This window comes from Papio anubis, chromosome 8, assembly GCF_008728515.1.
Source record: "Papio anubis isolate 15944 chromosome 8, Panubis1.0, whole genome shotgun sequence".
Taxonomy (NCBI): domain Eukaryota; kingdom Metazoa; phylum Chordata; class Mammalia; order Primates; family Cercopithecidae; genus Papio; species Papio anubis.
This window is the reverse complement of record NC_044983.1, coordinates 18,835,397-18,848,000: the sequence shown is the minus strand read 5'-3', so window position 1 is coordinate 18,848,000 and position 12,604 is coordinate 18,835,397. Positions and strand designations below refer to the sequence as shown.

At 38.2% G+C, this 12,604-nt stretch overlaps 1 long non-coding RNA gene across 2 annotated transcripts in view; it reads right to left on the bottom strand.

Annotated features, from left to right (window-relative positions):
* The window catches only part of LOC103886670, a 215,738-nt gene that overhangs the window by 123,231 nt on the left and 79,903 nt on the right, over positions 1–12,604 (bottom strand). The window contains exon 1 of one of the 2 annotated variants that reach the window (XR_004185763.1): positions 12,516–12,601. The exons of the other annotated variant lie outside the window; for it this stretch is intronic. This is a non-coding gene — a long non-coding RNA (uncharacterized LOC103886670). Of the gene's footprint in view, positions 1–12,515; positions 12,602–12,604 lie in introns of those variants that run through there. 2 annotated transcript variants of the gene reach the window in all.

Genomic DNA, 12,604 nt, shown 5'->3' with positions numbered 1-12,604 from the left:
GAACCATGGGGAATTCTTCTCTAATAATAAAGCAGATGAGTTTATAACAAGAGAAACCTGCCCAGACTTTATTTCATAAAAACACCTGGGATTGGATAGGAAAACATTTTCTTATATCCTTGTCATCTTTCTCATATCTCAAAGACTTGTGTCTTCTAACTCTTGATTGGGAAAGTGATTCTTCCGTCAGCAGCGTGGCTGTGCACCGGGGAGGAATGTGATCCACATATCCTGGGTGTTGGCAAACTCCAAATATAGATGGTGTGCAGCACATTTGAAAGTTACACTGAGAACAAAGTCAAAGCAACGTGTCTCGATGACTCAGAGGAAGAGCAGTACTCCATAAACATCTACTGTGGGATGAAAACACCATTTGACATTTTCGATAGAATGCAGAAAAACTGGTTTCCAAAAAAGCCAGGACAAATAATAAAAGAAGTAAAAGAAATAGAGGCAGAAGAACCAAAATGGGACAATGTATAGTGGGATGAATTGAAAACAGAAATGGGTAACACAGAGAAGAATAAGAGGAAAAGTTAAAAATAAGCAAGCAAAATTAAAATTTTTCTTTGGGATTGCAAAACTGTCACAGAAAAGAGGAAAATTAAGGAGATACATGGTGGCGAAATGCATTGTGGAATCCTGGACGGCATCCTGGAACAGAAAAAATAAAGAAATATGTAGGAAACATGAAATTTGAATAACTGGAGTTTGGTTGATAATAATGTCATATACTGTGGCAGGCAGAAGGAAGTCCTCCTAGCTCCAAGATACCTACCTCCGAATTCCTGGAATCTGTTACCTGTCTTGGCAGAAAGAACTTTGCAGATGTGGCTAAATTAAGGAGCTTGAGATAAAGAGTTAAACTGGATTATCTAGATGGGCCCTATAAAATCATAAAAGGTCTTTTTAAGAGGAGGGCGAGGTCAACAGAAGAAGGAGATAAGACAACCTCTGGAAGCAGAGGTTGGAGTGATGTGCTCTGAAAAAGAAGCCTCAGGACAAGGAGTGCAGGCAGCCCATGGAAACCAGAAAAGATACTGCTGAACATCAATAAGCGTAGAAAACAACTGAGAGTCTCTCTCCGAACACCAAAGAAAAAGACATAAAAATGGTCACCAGTATGGAAGGCAAAGGACAAGTGCATAATGTCAGGATAACTGGGATTTTGGAAGAAGAGATCAGAACACAATAAATAGAAACAATAAAGCTATTGTGCTAGAAGAAATTATTTCTGAACTAAGGAAAAACCTGGGCTTCTAAACCCATTTTGTCATTTAAAAGAGTAACAGGAATAAAAATCCTGTAAAATTCCACCCAGAAAAAAATCAGGTTACTTATAATGGGGCATCAGTCAAACTGGCTTAGGGGGTCTTCAGTACCCTCTAAGGCTGATTCTCTTTTTCAGGATTGAGAAACCTGGATAGAAACACTGAGTTGTTGGAAGTATTCAAGCTAAATTACTATAATAGCATCACCCTAGAAAGATCCATACATTTATAGTAATTATTTTGACCTTTCTAACCTTCCCAATGTTTGAATTTTAGCTATTCCTTCAATTTATAAAGTGATCCTTTCAACAAATGCCTTGTTTTCTTAAGTTAGTCACAGTCATCGTCTTTCTCTTACAATCAAAATAACTTTAATTTGTACACTTCCAGAAGGTCCAAATTGCACTGGCCTCAGGAGTCTCCTCTGTAACACTGAAACCCACAGGATAACAGAGCAACTTTACAGTAATGGAAAACATGTACTATGCAACAATTTTATAGTCATTAAAATTTTCTTGGCAGATATGCAAGTGCCCAGAAAAGATGGGTTTAGTTAATGGGTACAACCATGTAGTGTGATAAAAGGAGTAAGATTTAGTGTCCAGTAGCACCACGAAGCAATACAGTTAACAGTAATTTATTGAATATTTCAAACTAACTAGAGGAGTAGATTTGGAATGTTCCCAACACAAATGATAAATCTTTCAGGTGATGAATATCTCCATTACTCAGATTGAATTATCACACATTGTATAATTGTATCCAAATATTGCATGTACTCCATAACAATGTACAACTATTATATATCCATAAAAATTAAAAATTAAAAAAGAAAAAGAAAATATAACACCTCAATATACATCTGACAGAATAATTACTTGAAGACAACTTTATTATGCTGAACAAATTAGTGCTCAAGAATGGGAAAACTATAGTGTAGAAGGAAGGATAGTCCTACAATAAGTAAAACAGAATTGTCTTAAAATTACAAGTCTGGTTCAAAAGGAACACAGGCATTAAAGTGTTTCTTGAAACAGTAAATATGTATTATAGAATTTATTAATTTGAAACTGTTAAAAGAGCTGTAGTTTTATTAATAGATTACATCACATTATAGTAACAAAATTATATTAGCAAAAACCACAAAGGTGAAAGGGGAAAAGTAAAGTAAGTTAAAATGTTGCCAAACTCTTGCCTGGAGGGTACATCAACGTAAGTCCTATTCATTTCCAAACATAGATTTGGAAAATGTTTTTGAGAAACTTCAAAGAAATCATCATAGTAACGACTTATTTATCTTCAGAAATAGTGGGCATGGAAATGAACAAGCTAAATATAGTTCATTTAACAAAAGACAATAAGGAAAGAGAAGAGACAGTAGAGAAACTTCATATGATAGGATTATAAGTGAGACTGAAATTTTAACTACGGCAGTAAAGGTAAAACGGGTTGGGTGGGGTGGCTCATGCCTGTAATCCCAGCACTTCGGGAGGCTGAGGTGGGTGGATCACAAGGTCAGGAGATCAAGACCCTCCTGGCTAACATGGTGAAACTCCGTCTCTACTAAAAATACAAAAAATTAGCCAGGCGTGGTGGGAGGCGCCTGTAGTCCCAGCTACTTGGGAGGCTGAGGCAGAAGAACTGCTTGAACCCAGGAGGTGAGGTTGCAGTGAGCAGAGATTGCATCACTGCCCTCCAGCCTGGGTGCCAGAGTGAGACTCCATCTCAAAAAATAAATAAGATAAATAAAATAAAAATAAAAATAAAATAAAATAAAGGTAAAATATACTAATCTCTTCAATTCAGTGAGAGACGTGTGGATTCACCTGAGCAGTAAAGTTATATGGAATATTATAAAGACATCACTAAGACAAAACTAAACAAGACTAAATGAAACAAGAAAAATTAAAGGAAAAGAACATATTCAAGAAAAAATTTTAAGCAGTAAGAGTCATAGCTTTGATATTAGACTGAGAAAATGTCAAGGCAAAAAAAATGGAATTCCTATATATCAATACCAAATTCTTCCTATTAATGTAAAACATCTTTTGCAGTGCTTATATAACATTATAAAATTTTACCATATAATGGGAAAAAAATTCAACAAACTACTACTACAGGTGATATTCTCCAGTAACGATACCATTCTATAAATTAATTTTTAAAGTTCATATTTAAAAATCCCAAATCACTCATAATTAAAAACTAAGAACTCCTAAATATCTCTCAGATCAAAGAAAAAACAAAATGTGAATTAGAGTGAATAACAAAGCAAATATTTGATATCAAATTCATGTGATATGGCCCAAATTGTATTAAAATTTTAAATTCTTAGCTTTAAATAATTATTTTTGTAGTTTTGAAATGATGAAAATAAATTCATTGAATGCTCAACTAAAGAAATTGGGGGAGTGACATTTTCATATGAAAATTAGGAAGAAATAATGTATCAAGTTTTCTTTTTAACTGCTGAATTTAAAAACTGTAAGTCCACTTTCATACCGCTATGAAGAAATACCTGAGACTGGATAATTTATAAAGAAAAGTAGGCTAAATGCACTCACAGTTCCACATGGCTGGGGAGGCCACACAATCATGGTGGAAGGTGGAGGAGGAGCAAAGACACATCTTACATGGCGGCAGGCAAGAGAGCTTGTGGAGGGGAACTCCCCTTTATAAAACAATCAGCTCTTGTGAGACTTATTCACTATCAAGAGAACAGCACAGGAAAGATCTGCTCCATGATTCAATTACCTCCCACCGGGTCTCTCCCACAAAACATGGGGATTATGGGAGCTACAATTCAAGATGAGATTTGGTTGGGGACACAGCCCAATCATATCAAAAACAGAAAAGGAATATATTTAGCCCATATATGCTCTTTTCCTTGTATTGTACTACCTTTTATATTATGGAAATAGTCTTGTTATGAATTCTAGTTTTCAGTTTTGTAATGTTCGCATTTTCAAAATGATCTGAGAATATGTTCTCGGAGCAAACTGTCAACTGGATATTGATAGAGTGTTGGTTGCTGGGCAGCAGTGGAGTGGGAAAGGGAAGTTTCTACAAGGAAGTGAAGAATAGTGTGACCAGAAGTATCTCAGAATCCCCTGGATTCTAGGTAGTACAATGGAATACCAGTCTGGGATCTCCGTATCTCATGTACCTGTTCTTACCTCTCAATCCCACCTCTGTGTTATTTGGTCTTATCAACTAAGTTTTCCGAATACAAATAATGTTGTAATAAGTAATTATTTATTGTATAATTGTTATAAAATGAATAATTATGCCTCACTTTTGTGATGTTGTGTCTTCCCCTTGCTGTTATATCCAATACTGAACTGTCTGAGCATATTGAGAATACATCCAGAGCAACAGTAAAGGAAGGGTCCCCAAAATAATTTTTTGGTGAACAACTGGACATCTGGCATTTAAGAAAAGTTATTAAAATACTCATTAGATTTTTGCTGTACTACCTTACACTTATTTTACAGTTTAACGTTGACTTCGTTGAATTACATAAGTGAGAATGCAGTCTCAGTTTCTAGGAGATCTCATAGTTCTAACTGGGCTGTTTCGCAAACATTATCTCAGCAGGGCTAGTAGTGGGAAAACTGAGATCTCTAGAGCTGCAGACCTCTGGCTGCAAGTCCCAGCTCCACCAGTTTCCAGTTTTATGAATCTGGTGATGTTTCTTCTTGATAAAATGAAGTTGGCTGATATTCTCAACTGTAAAATGAAAACAATGTAACCTATTTCCTAGTCTGGTGATAATTAAATGAGATAATATAAAGTGTTTGGTACAGACCAGGAACTTGGTGCATGTCCATTTCCTTTCTGCTGATCATTCCAGTCTTCAGTGCTCTAGGTGTTACACTGCTCACTTTATAGAGGACGATGGAGAACATGCTCCAAAAGGTAAGAAATGTTAAACCCTCTTTGATACTCCCAATGAAACTAAGAACTATGGTTTCTCATCCCATCTTTTCCCTCAAATTCCTGTTGCCTTCAACTCTGATGAGCAAGCTGAGGATTGATTCCCAGCAATTTCTAGTGAGAATAAAGACCTGGGATCCCGAAAGCCTCCACTGACAGGAACAATTTCTGGCATATCCCTTGGCTTCTGCCTCTTACCTGCAGCCAATGATACAAAGCTTCTGCCTACTGCTTAGTCAGTCCACTGTCTCCTATAGCTCTCTCAGGAGCTCCTATAAACTTATAAGCAACTTGGGTCAATAACCATGTCTACTATCTGTGAAGTGCCGTTGCCTCTCCCCAGATACAGAGCTCTCAGGTCTCTAAAGCCATTCAGTGTTTGTCAAAATTAGAATGCTTTCTTCTTGAAAAAAAAAAATCCTATTAAAAATATTTTGGCCAGGCGCGGTGGCTCATGCCTGTAATCCCAGCACTATGGGAGACCGAGGTGGGCAGATCATGAGATCAGGAGTTCAAGACCAGCCTGGCCAACATAGTGAAACTCTGTCTCCACTAAAAATACAAAAAATTAGCTGGATGTGGTGGCAGGCACCTGTAATCCTAGCTACTTGGGAGGCTGAGGCAGGAGAATTGTTTGAACCCGGGAGGAGGGGGTTGCAGTGAGCCAAGATAGTGCCATTGCGCACCAGCCCAGTTGACAGTGGGAGACTCTGTCTCAAAAAAAAAGTATACATATATATGTGTGTGTGTATATATATATATAAAAGTATATGTATATGTGTATATATATAAAATGTGTATGTGTGTGTATATATATACATACCTCAAAAATCCTTCTTGCAAAAAAAAGCTTTACAAGACATTTAAGTAAGATAATACATTTTCTCCTTTCCATTCTCTCAATACCCATGTCCAGAGCTTCAGAAATATATAGAAGGTGGATATTAGAAACAGGACAGAGCTGGCCGGGCACAGTGGCTCACGCCTGTAATCCCAGCATTTTGGGAGGCTGAGGCGGGTGGGCTGAGCTTGAGCTCAGGATTTCGAGACCAGCCTGGGCAACCTAGTGACCTAGTGAAATCTTGTTTCTATTAAAAATACAAAAAAAATAATAATAGGCGTGGTGGTGCACACCTGTGGTCCTAGCTACTTGGGAGGCTGAAGTGGGAGGCTGGCTTGAGGGACAGAGGTTACAGTGAGCCAAGATATTACCACTACACTTCAGCCTGGTGATGGAATCCGACCTTGTCTCCAAAAATTTAAAAAAAAAAAAAAAAGAAGAGAGCTGACCGACAAATTCAAGGACTTAATTAGAATTTTCCTTCCTGGACCAACCTTGCAGGCATGGCCTTTTTCTGTAAGGATGAGTTTTCTCCCAGGAGAAGAAATAGATTTCTGGGCCGGGCACGGTGGCTTAAGCCTGTAATCCCAGCACTTTGGGAGGCCGAGACGGGTGGATCACGAGGTCAGGAGATCGAGACCGTCCTGGCTAACACAGTGAAACCCCGTCTCTACTAAAAAATACAAAAAAACTAGCCGGGCGTGGTGGCGGGCGCCTGTAGTCCCAGCTACTCGGGAGGCTGAGGCAGGAGAATGGCGTAAACCCAGGAGGCGGAGCTTGCAGTGAGCTGAGATCCGGCCACTGCAGTCCAGCCTGGGCGACAGAGCAAGACTCCATCTCAAAAAAAAAAAAGAAAAAAAAGAAATAGATTTCTGATAGGCTCTTGTGTATCTGAATCTCCTTGATACATGCAGCCAAATCCCTCCTCTTCTGCTTATTGACACCACAAACCCACTCTGCGGCTGACTTGCTCTGCAAGCTCCAAACCTCGATGGACAGGTCACTCCACAAGAAGTCTCAGAACCCCTAGGAAAATAACTTAAAACTTTTTACTAAAAAATGGAAAAAGAAGGAATAAAGAACGTAAGGATAAGCAGGAAGTTTAGCATCATTATTGATACCTGCTAGCCTTAGCCATGTCAAGAAAAATAAAATTGTCAGCCCTGGAATTCTCTTTACGTTTTCCTAGTTACAACTCACACCATTCCCAGTAAAGGTAACCGTTATTCCAACTTTTTTGATTATCACTTATTTGTTTTATATTCTGTATTATTTTCTCAGGGCCACCATAAAAAAAAATGACCACAAATCAAGTGGTTTATAACAACAGAAATTTGCTTTCTCATCGTTCTGGAGGCTAGAAGTGAAATCAAAGTGTTTGCAGGGTCATGCTCTCTCGAAGGCTCCAGACGAGTCCTTTCTTGCCTCTTCCACGCTTTTAGTGGCTCCCAACAAACTTGGCATCCCCAAGCTGTGGACATATGACTGCAATCTCTGCCTTTGTCTTCACATGGCATTCTCCCTGTGTGTGTCCACAGAGCCTTGTTTTTTTGTTTGTTTGTTTGTTTTTGTTTTGTTTTTTCTTGAGATGGAGTTTTGCTCTTGTTGCCTAAGCTGGAGTGTAATGGCACGATCTTGACTCACTGCATCCTCCACCACTCAGGTTCAAATGATTCTCCTGCCTCAACCTCCCGAGTAGCTGGGATTACAGGCACTCAACACATCTGGCTAGTTTTTGTATTTTTAGTAGAAACTGCATTTCACCATGTTGGCCAGGCTGGTCTCGAACTCCTGGCCTCAGGTGATCCACTCGCCTTGGCCTCCCAAAGCGCTGGGATTACAGGCATGAGCCACCATGCCCAGCCACAGGGCCTTCTTATAAGGACATTAGTTGTTGGATTTAGTGCCCATCTTAATGTAAGATAACTACATTGTAACATAATCACATCTGCAAAGACTATTTCAAAAAAAAAAAAAAAATCAAACAAAAAAACCGCTGACATTTACAGGTTCCACGTAAACATGAATTTTGGGAAGATACTATTCAAATCAGTACATACTCTTCAAACTTCAATGTATAGTCATTCCTAAATATTCTAGCTTCATTTTCCCTGTTTTTGAACTTTATAGAAAGGAATCCTACAATATGTATTTTTATCTGGCTTCTTTCACTCAAACTTATGTGTGTGATATTCAGCCATGATACTACATGTAGTTAATATATGTTTATTTTCATTGCTTCATGATATTCTATTACATGGATATACTTGGTTTATCTAATACTCCTGATGGATATTTGGAGTATATCCAGTATATATCAAGTTTGGGTTTATTATGAATATGTGCTGTACACCTTCTTCAGCATGTCTTCTGATGTGCATATGTGTGCATATTTTTGAATACATACCTGCAAAAGACTAAATAGTGAAAATGTTATCCTACTTGAGAAAAAGGTTTTTGCAGATGTGATTAAGGATTTTAAAATGAGATTATTCTGGATTAGCTAGATAGGCCTGAAATTCAATCAATCAGAAGTATCCTTATAAGAAAGAAAGGGAGAAGAAGAGGTGATATGACTACAAAAGCAGAGACTGGAGTGATGTGGCCTTCAGTCAAGGAATGTAGCAGCCAGCAGGAACTGGAAAAGTCGAGTAACTGATTTTCCCCTAGAGTCTCTGGAGGGAGCATGACCCTCTGTCTCTTTGAGTTTAGCCCTGTAGTACTAATTTCTGACTTCTGGCCTCTTGAACTGTGAGAAAATAAATTTCTGTTATTTTAAAACCATCACGTTAGAGGTAACTTTTGACAGCAGACATAGGAAATAATACCTAAAAGTAGAACTGTCCAAGTATGGCTGCTTATTTTCAAATTTAGTGTATAATGCTAAACAGTTTTTTAAAAATGATTGTAGCAACAACAACTTGAAACTGTTGCAGCAACCAACAAAAGCGCTTCACACCGTCAATGTAGAGAAGTCTCTATCACTCTATGTCCTCAGAGCTGTTGTTAAAGGCAGCTAGGACACAACGGAGGTATTCTGTGTAGACTACAGGGGTTTCAAGCCAGAAACACCTGCTCAGCATTTTATCTGTCTCTTTTCGAGAGTATTCTCTTTTGTGAGATATCTCATCCTTGAAGAGATTCCTGGTATTAGACCTCTGACAGCCAGTGAGCCACGCCATCTGGAGTTTGTAACCGAGTAGGCACAGAAGAGCTAGGGCTGGTATCCACAGTGCCAAGGCAGTTCCCAGCATTGGACCAAGATGAAGACTGAAGGATTTTGCTTCATTAATTTGGGAAGCGAAGTATGCCTCACCAACACAATGGTGATCTCCATATTCTTGAGAGTCAGGTAGCCAGTAGCTTCCCCTCTTTGGGGTACATGAAAGTGACTAGATATTTATTTGGCAAGGAGAGCAAAGGATCCAAGAACAAACAACTAGTCAAGGACAGGGCAGCCCACAAAATTAATGCCATGCCTTGAGTTAGCTCAAAAGTCACCCTACACTTTACAAGATGCAAATTATCAGGTGGAAGTGTTAATACAAGATGTTTAGGAACAGAATCCTTTCCCCTCAAAAGTAAAATACCTTAGCAGGTGGGGACTTGGCAGGATGACAAGATGACTGTTGCACGGAGGTGATTTGGTCAGGATACACCAGGCAAAAGAAAAGACAGACAAGAGAAAGAAGGGAAAGAACTCTACGCCACCCTTTTTTAAAAAGAGTGATGCAGAGTTCCACAGACCCAAAGGTCCTGTGAAATATTTGGGTATGGGCTGCAACACACCAGAGGAACTGGGTACATGTGGGAGGATGGACATTTCAAGGGAGAAATAAGTCAGAATAAAACTGTCCAAAGATAAGGATGCAAGCTCTAGATAACCAATTGCTGCCCAAGAAAAGGCAGAGCAAGGATGACAGTCAAAGGCAAGGCAGTCAAAAACTAGGTTTGTTGGCTAGTATTAAAAGGATGAAAAATGACAAGTGGTGAGGACAGGAAGAAAAGGGAATCATTGTACAGTGCTGGCGGGAATGTAAATTAATACAGTCATTACAGAAAACGGTATGACAGTCTTTCATAAAATTAAAAATAGAATTACAATATGATGCAGTCATACTACTTATGGGTATTTAGCCGAAAGAAATAAGCTCAGTATGTCGAAGATATAGCTGCCCTCCCATGTTTGATGCAGGATTTTTCACAATCGTCAAGATATGGAGTCAACCTAAGTGTTCCCTAATGGATAAATGGATAAAGAAATATAGTATATATACACGACGAAATACTATTAGGCCTTAAAAAGGAAGGAGATCCTATCTTTTGCAAAAACATCAATAAACCTGGAGAGCATTATATTAAGCAAACTAAGCCAGGCACAGAAAGACAAACACCACATGATCTTACTTATATGTCCAATATTAAAAAGTTGAACTCATAGCAGTAGAGAGTAGAATAGTGGTTACCAGGGACTGGAAAGAAGGGATTGGGGTAATGTTGCTCAAAGGATACGACATTTCAATTGGGAGGAATACATTCAAGAGATCTGCTGTACAACATGATAGCCATTGCTAATAACAATGTATTACATACTTAAAACTTGCTAACAGAGTACATTTTAAGTGTTCTCACCAAAAATAAATGATAAGTATGTAAGGTAACGCATATGAAAATCAGCTTGATTTAGCCATTAAGAGGCATACATGTTTCAAAACATCATGGGTACGTGTATGCAAGATTTAAACGTACGTAAGTGTGTGTGGTATATTTGTTATTTCTGCACTGTTCTCTTAATCATATACAACACAGTTTTGTTCACTCATTGTCATCTTCTGTCCTAGCCAGAATTCTAAATCCTCTGCAGATACGACCAAACTAAATTACGTAGCTTGGTTATTTCCTTTATTTACAATAATTACATGGTGTAATCCCTAAATTAAGATAAGCCTACCCATAGAATATAAGATATATGGCTTTCAGAGTTGAGACTCTTTCCAATGAGTGGGAACTTTTTTGTTCCCTCTGTGTGGTAACTACTATAACCCATATTTTCTTACCCCATCCACTCCAAAAGAATAGAAATCCATTCTTTTCGCATACAACCAAAACTGATGCTACTTTTGGTAAGGCAATCTGTGATACATGAATCATTTGCTAAAACTTCAGCTGTAGTGTGGGGACAATGAGCATTTTTGAAGAACACGTGGGACATCTTGTCTCTATACCTGTATAAACCTGACAAATCACATAATAGACATTCAATAATGACCCACTATGTTACTTGACATTTCAACTCAGGGCCAAGAACTCTTCAACCTTTGGCACAATGCATTTCGGACTGTCTCCCATTAGCACCTTCCCGTTCCCCTCGCTGTGAAGTGAAGCACTTGGGGAATGCCACTTCTCCATTGCCCGTCAAAGGCCAAGTCTGATTAGGGCTCTGAGACCATGGCAGACTATTTTTTGAAAGTGTATCTGCACTAATGAGAAATTTTCCCTCTTCAGTTGTTGTCAAACTAAAGGTTTGGGTTTAGAGAAAGATGACAGTTTGCCAGGAGTAGAAACACAGAAAATACGAGAATTTTTTGATGCTAATTATATGGATTTAAGGTGACTCTATAAATATATACATAAAAAAAGATGAAAAGTTAAAACATTCAAATGAGGACAGTGGGGAAAAGGAAATGTCAAAATAGCAAAATAAGATATTGTAAGTGGTTAGCACGCATGATACACACTGTATATTTAGTAACGGCATAAACAAATTTGGCACTAAACTATTCAGCATCCAAGCCAGGAAGAAAAAAAAAAGAAAAAATGGTATAATTTTTAAGGAAAGATATAAGAATAGGCTGGAGGAACAGAAAGTTTTTATTCAGCAACTCTTCCACTTAATCACAACGTAAATTCTATGGAAACGGCGTTGGCTTCTATTCTGAAGATGAGGAAACTGAATGTCTAAGGTGTTTAAGAAATTCTTTAAACATTTTCACAACTAAGTCTCTAACACCAAAGATTATTCTGTTTCTATTACCGCACACTACTTCTAAGTCCTGTCTAAGAAAGTCTTGATTTAAGAAAATTAAGCAAAAACGTGTTGTGTGGTTAGAGCAAGATATTCTCCCCCTATTTCTCTGGGTGGATCCCTTCTTACAACAAAGACTGGGTATTCTCAGAAACCCCATCAGGCTGGTCACATGCTCTAAAATCATTTCAGCTTCTCAGAGTGGTAGGAACAGGTGAAGACAGATTCTGTTCTAGTTACTCCTTCTTGACAAACGTGCAGCCGTTAATGGAAGGAAGAAAAGAAAGCCACTGGTAGAACCCAAGGTATTTCTATAGAAAGCTTAAGGAAAGCAAATTTTAAAAATAATAGATACTAAAGGAGGAGGATAATGAGTTGTAGCTGACGATATCATGGAGAGACTTTCTCTTCAATTTCCTGGTAATTACTGGCAGTGAGTTACCTGATAATAATTAACTGTATTTATTGTTGTTGGCAGTGACTATACAGTAAATCAAGCAATTAACAGCCTCCCAGATTACACTCAGAAGA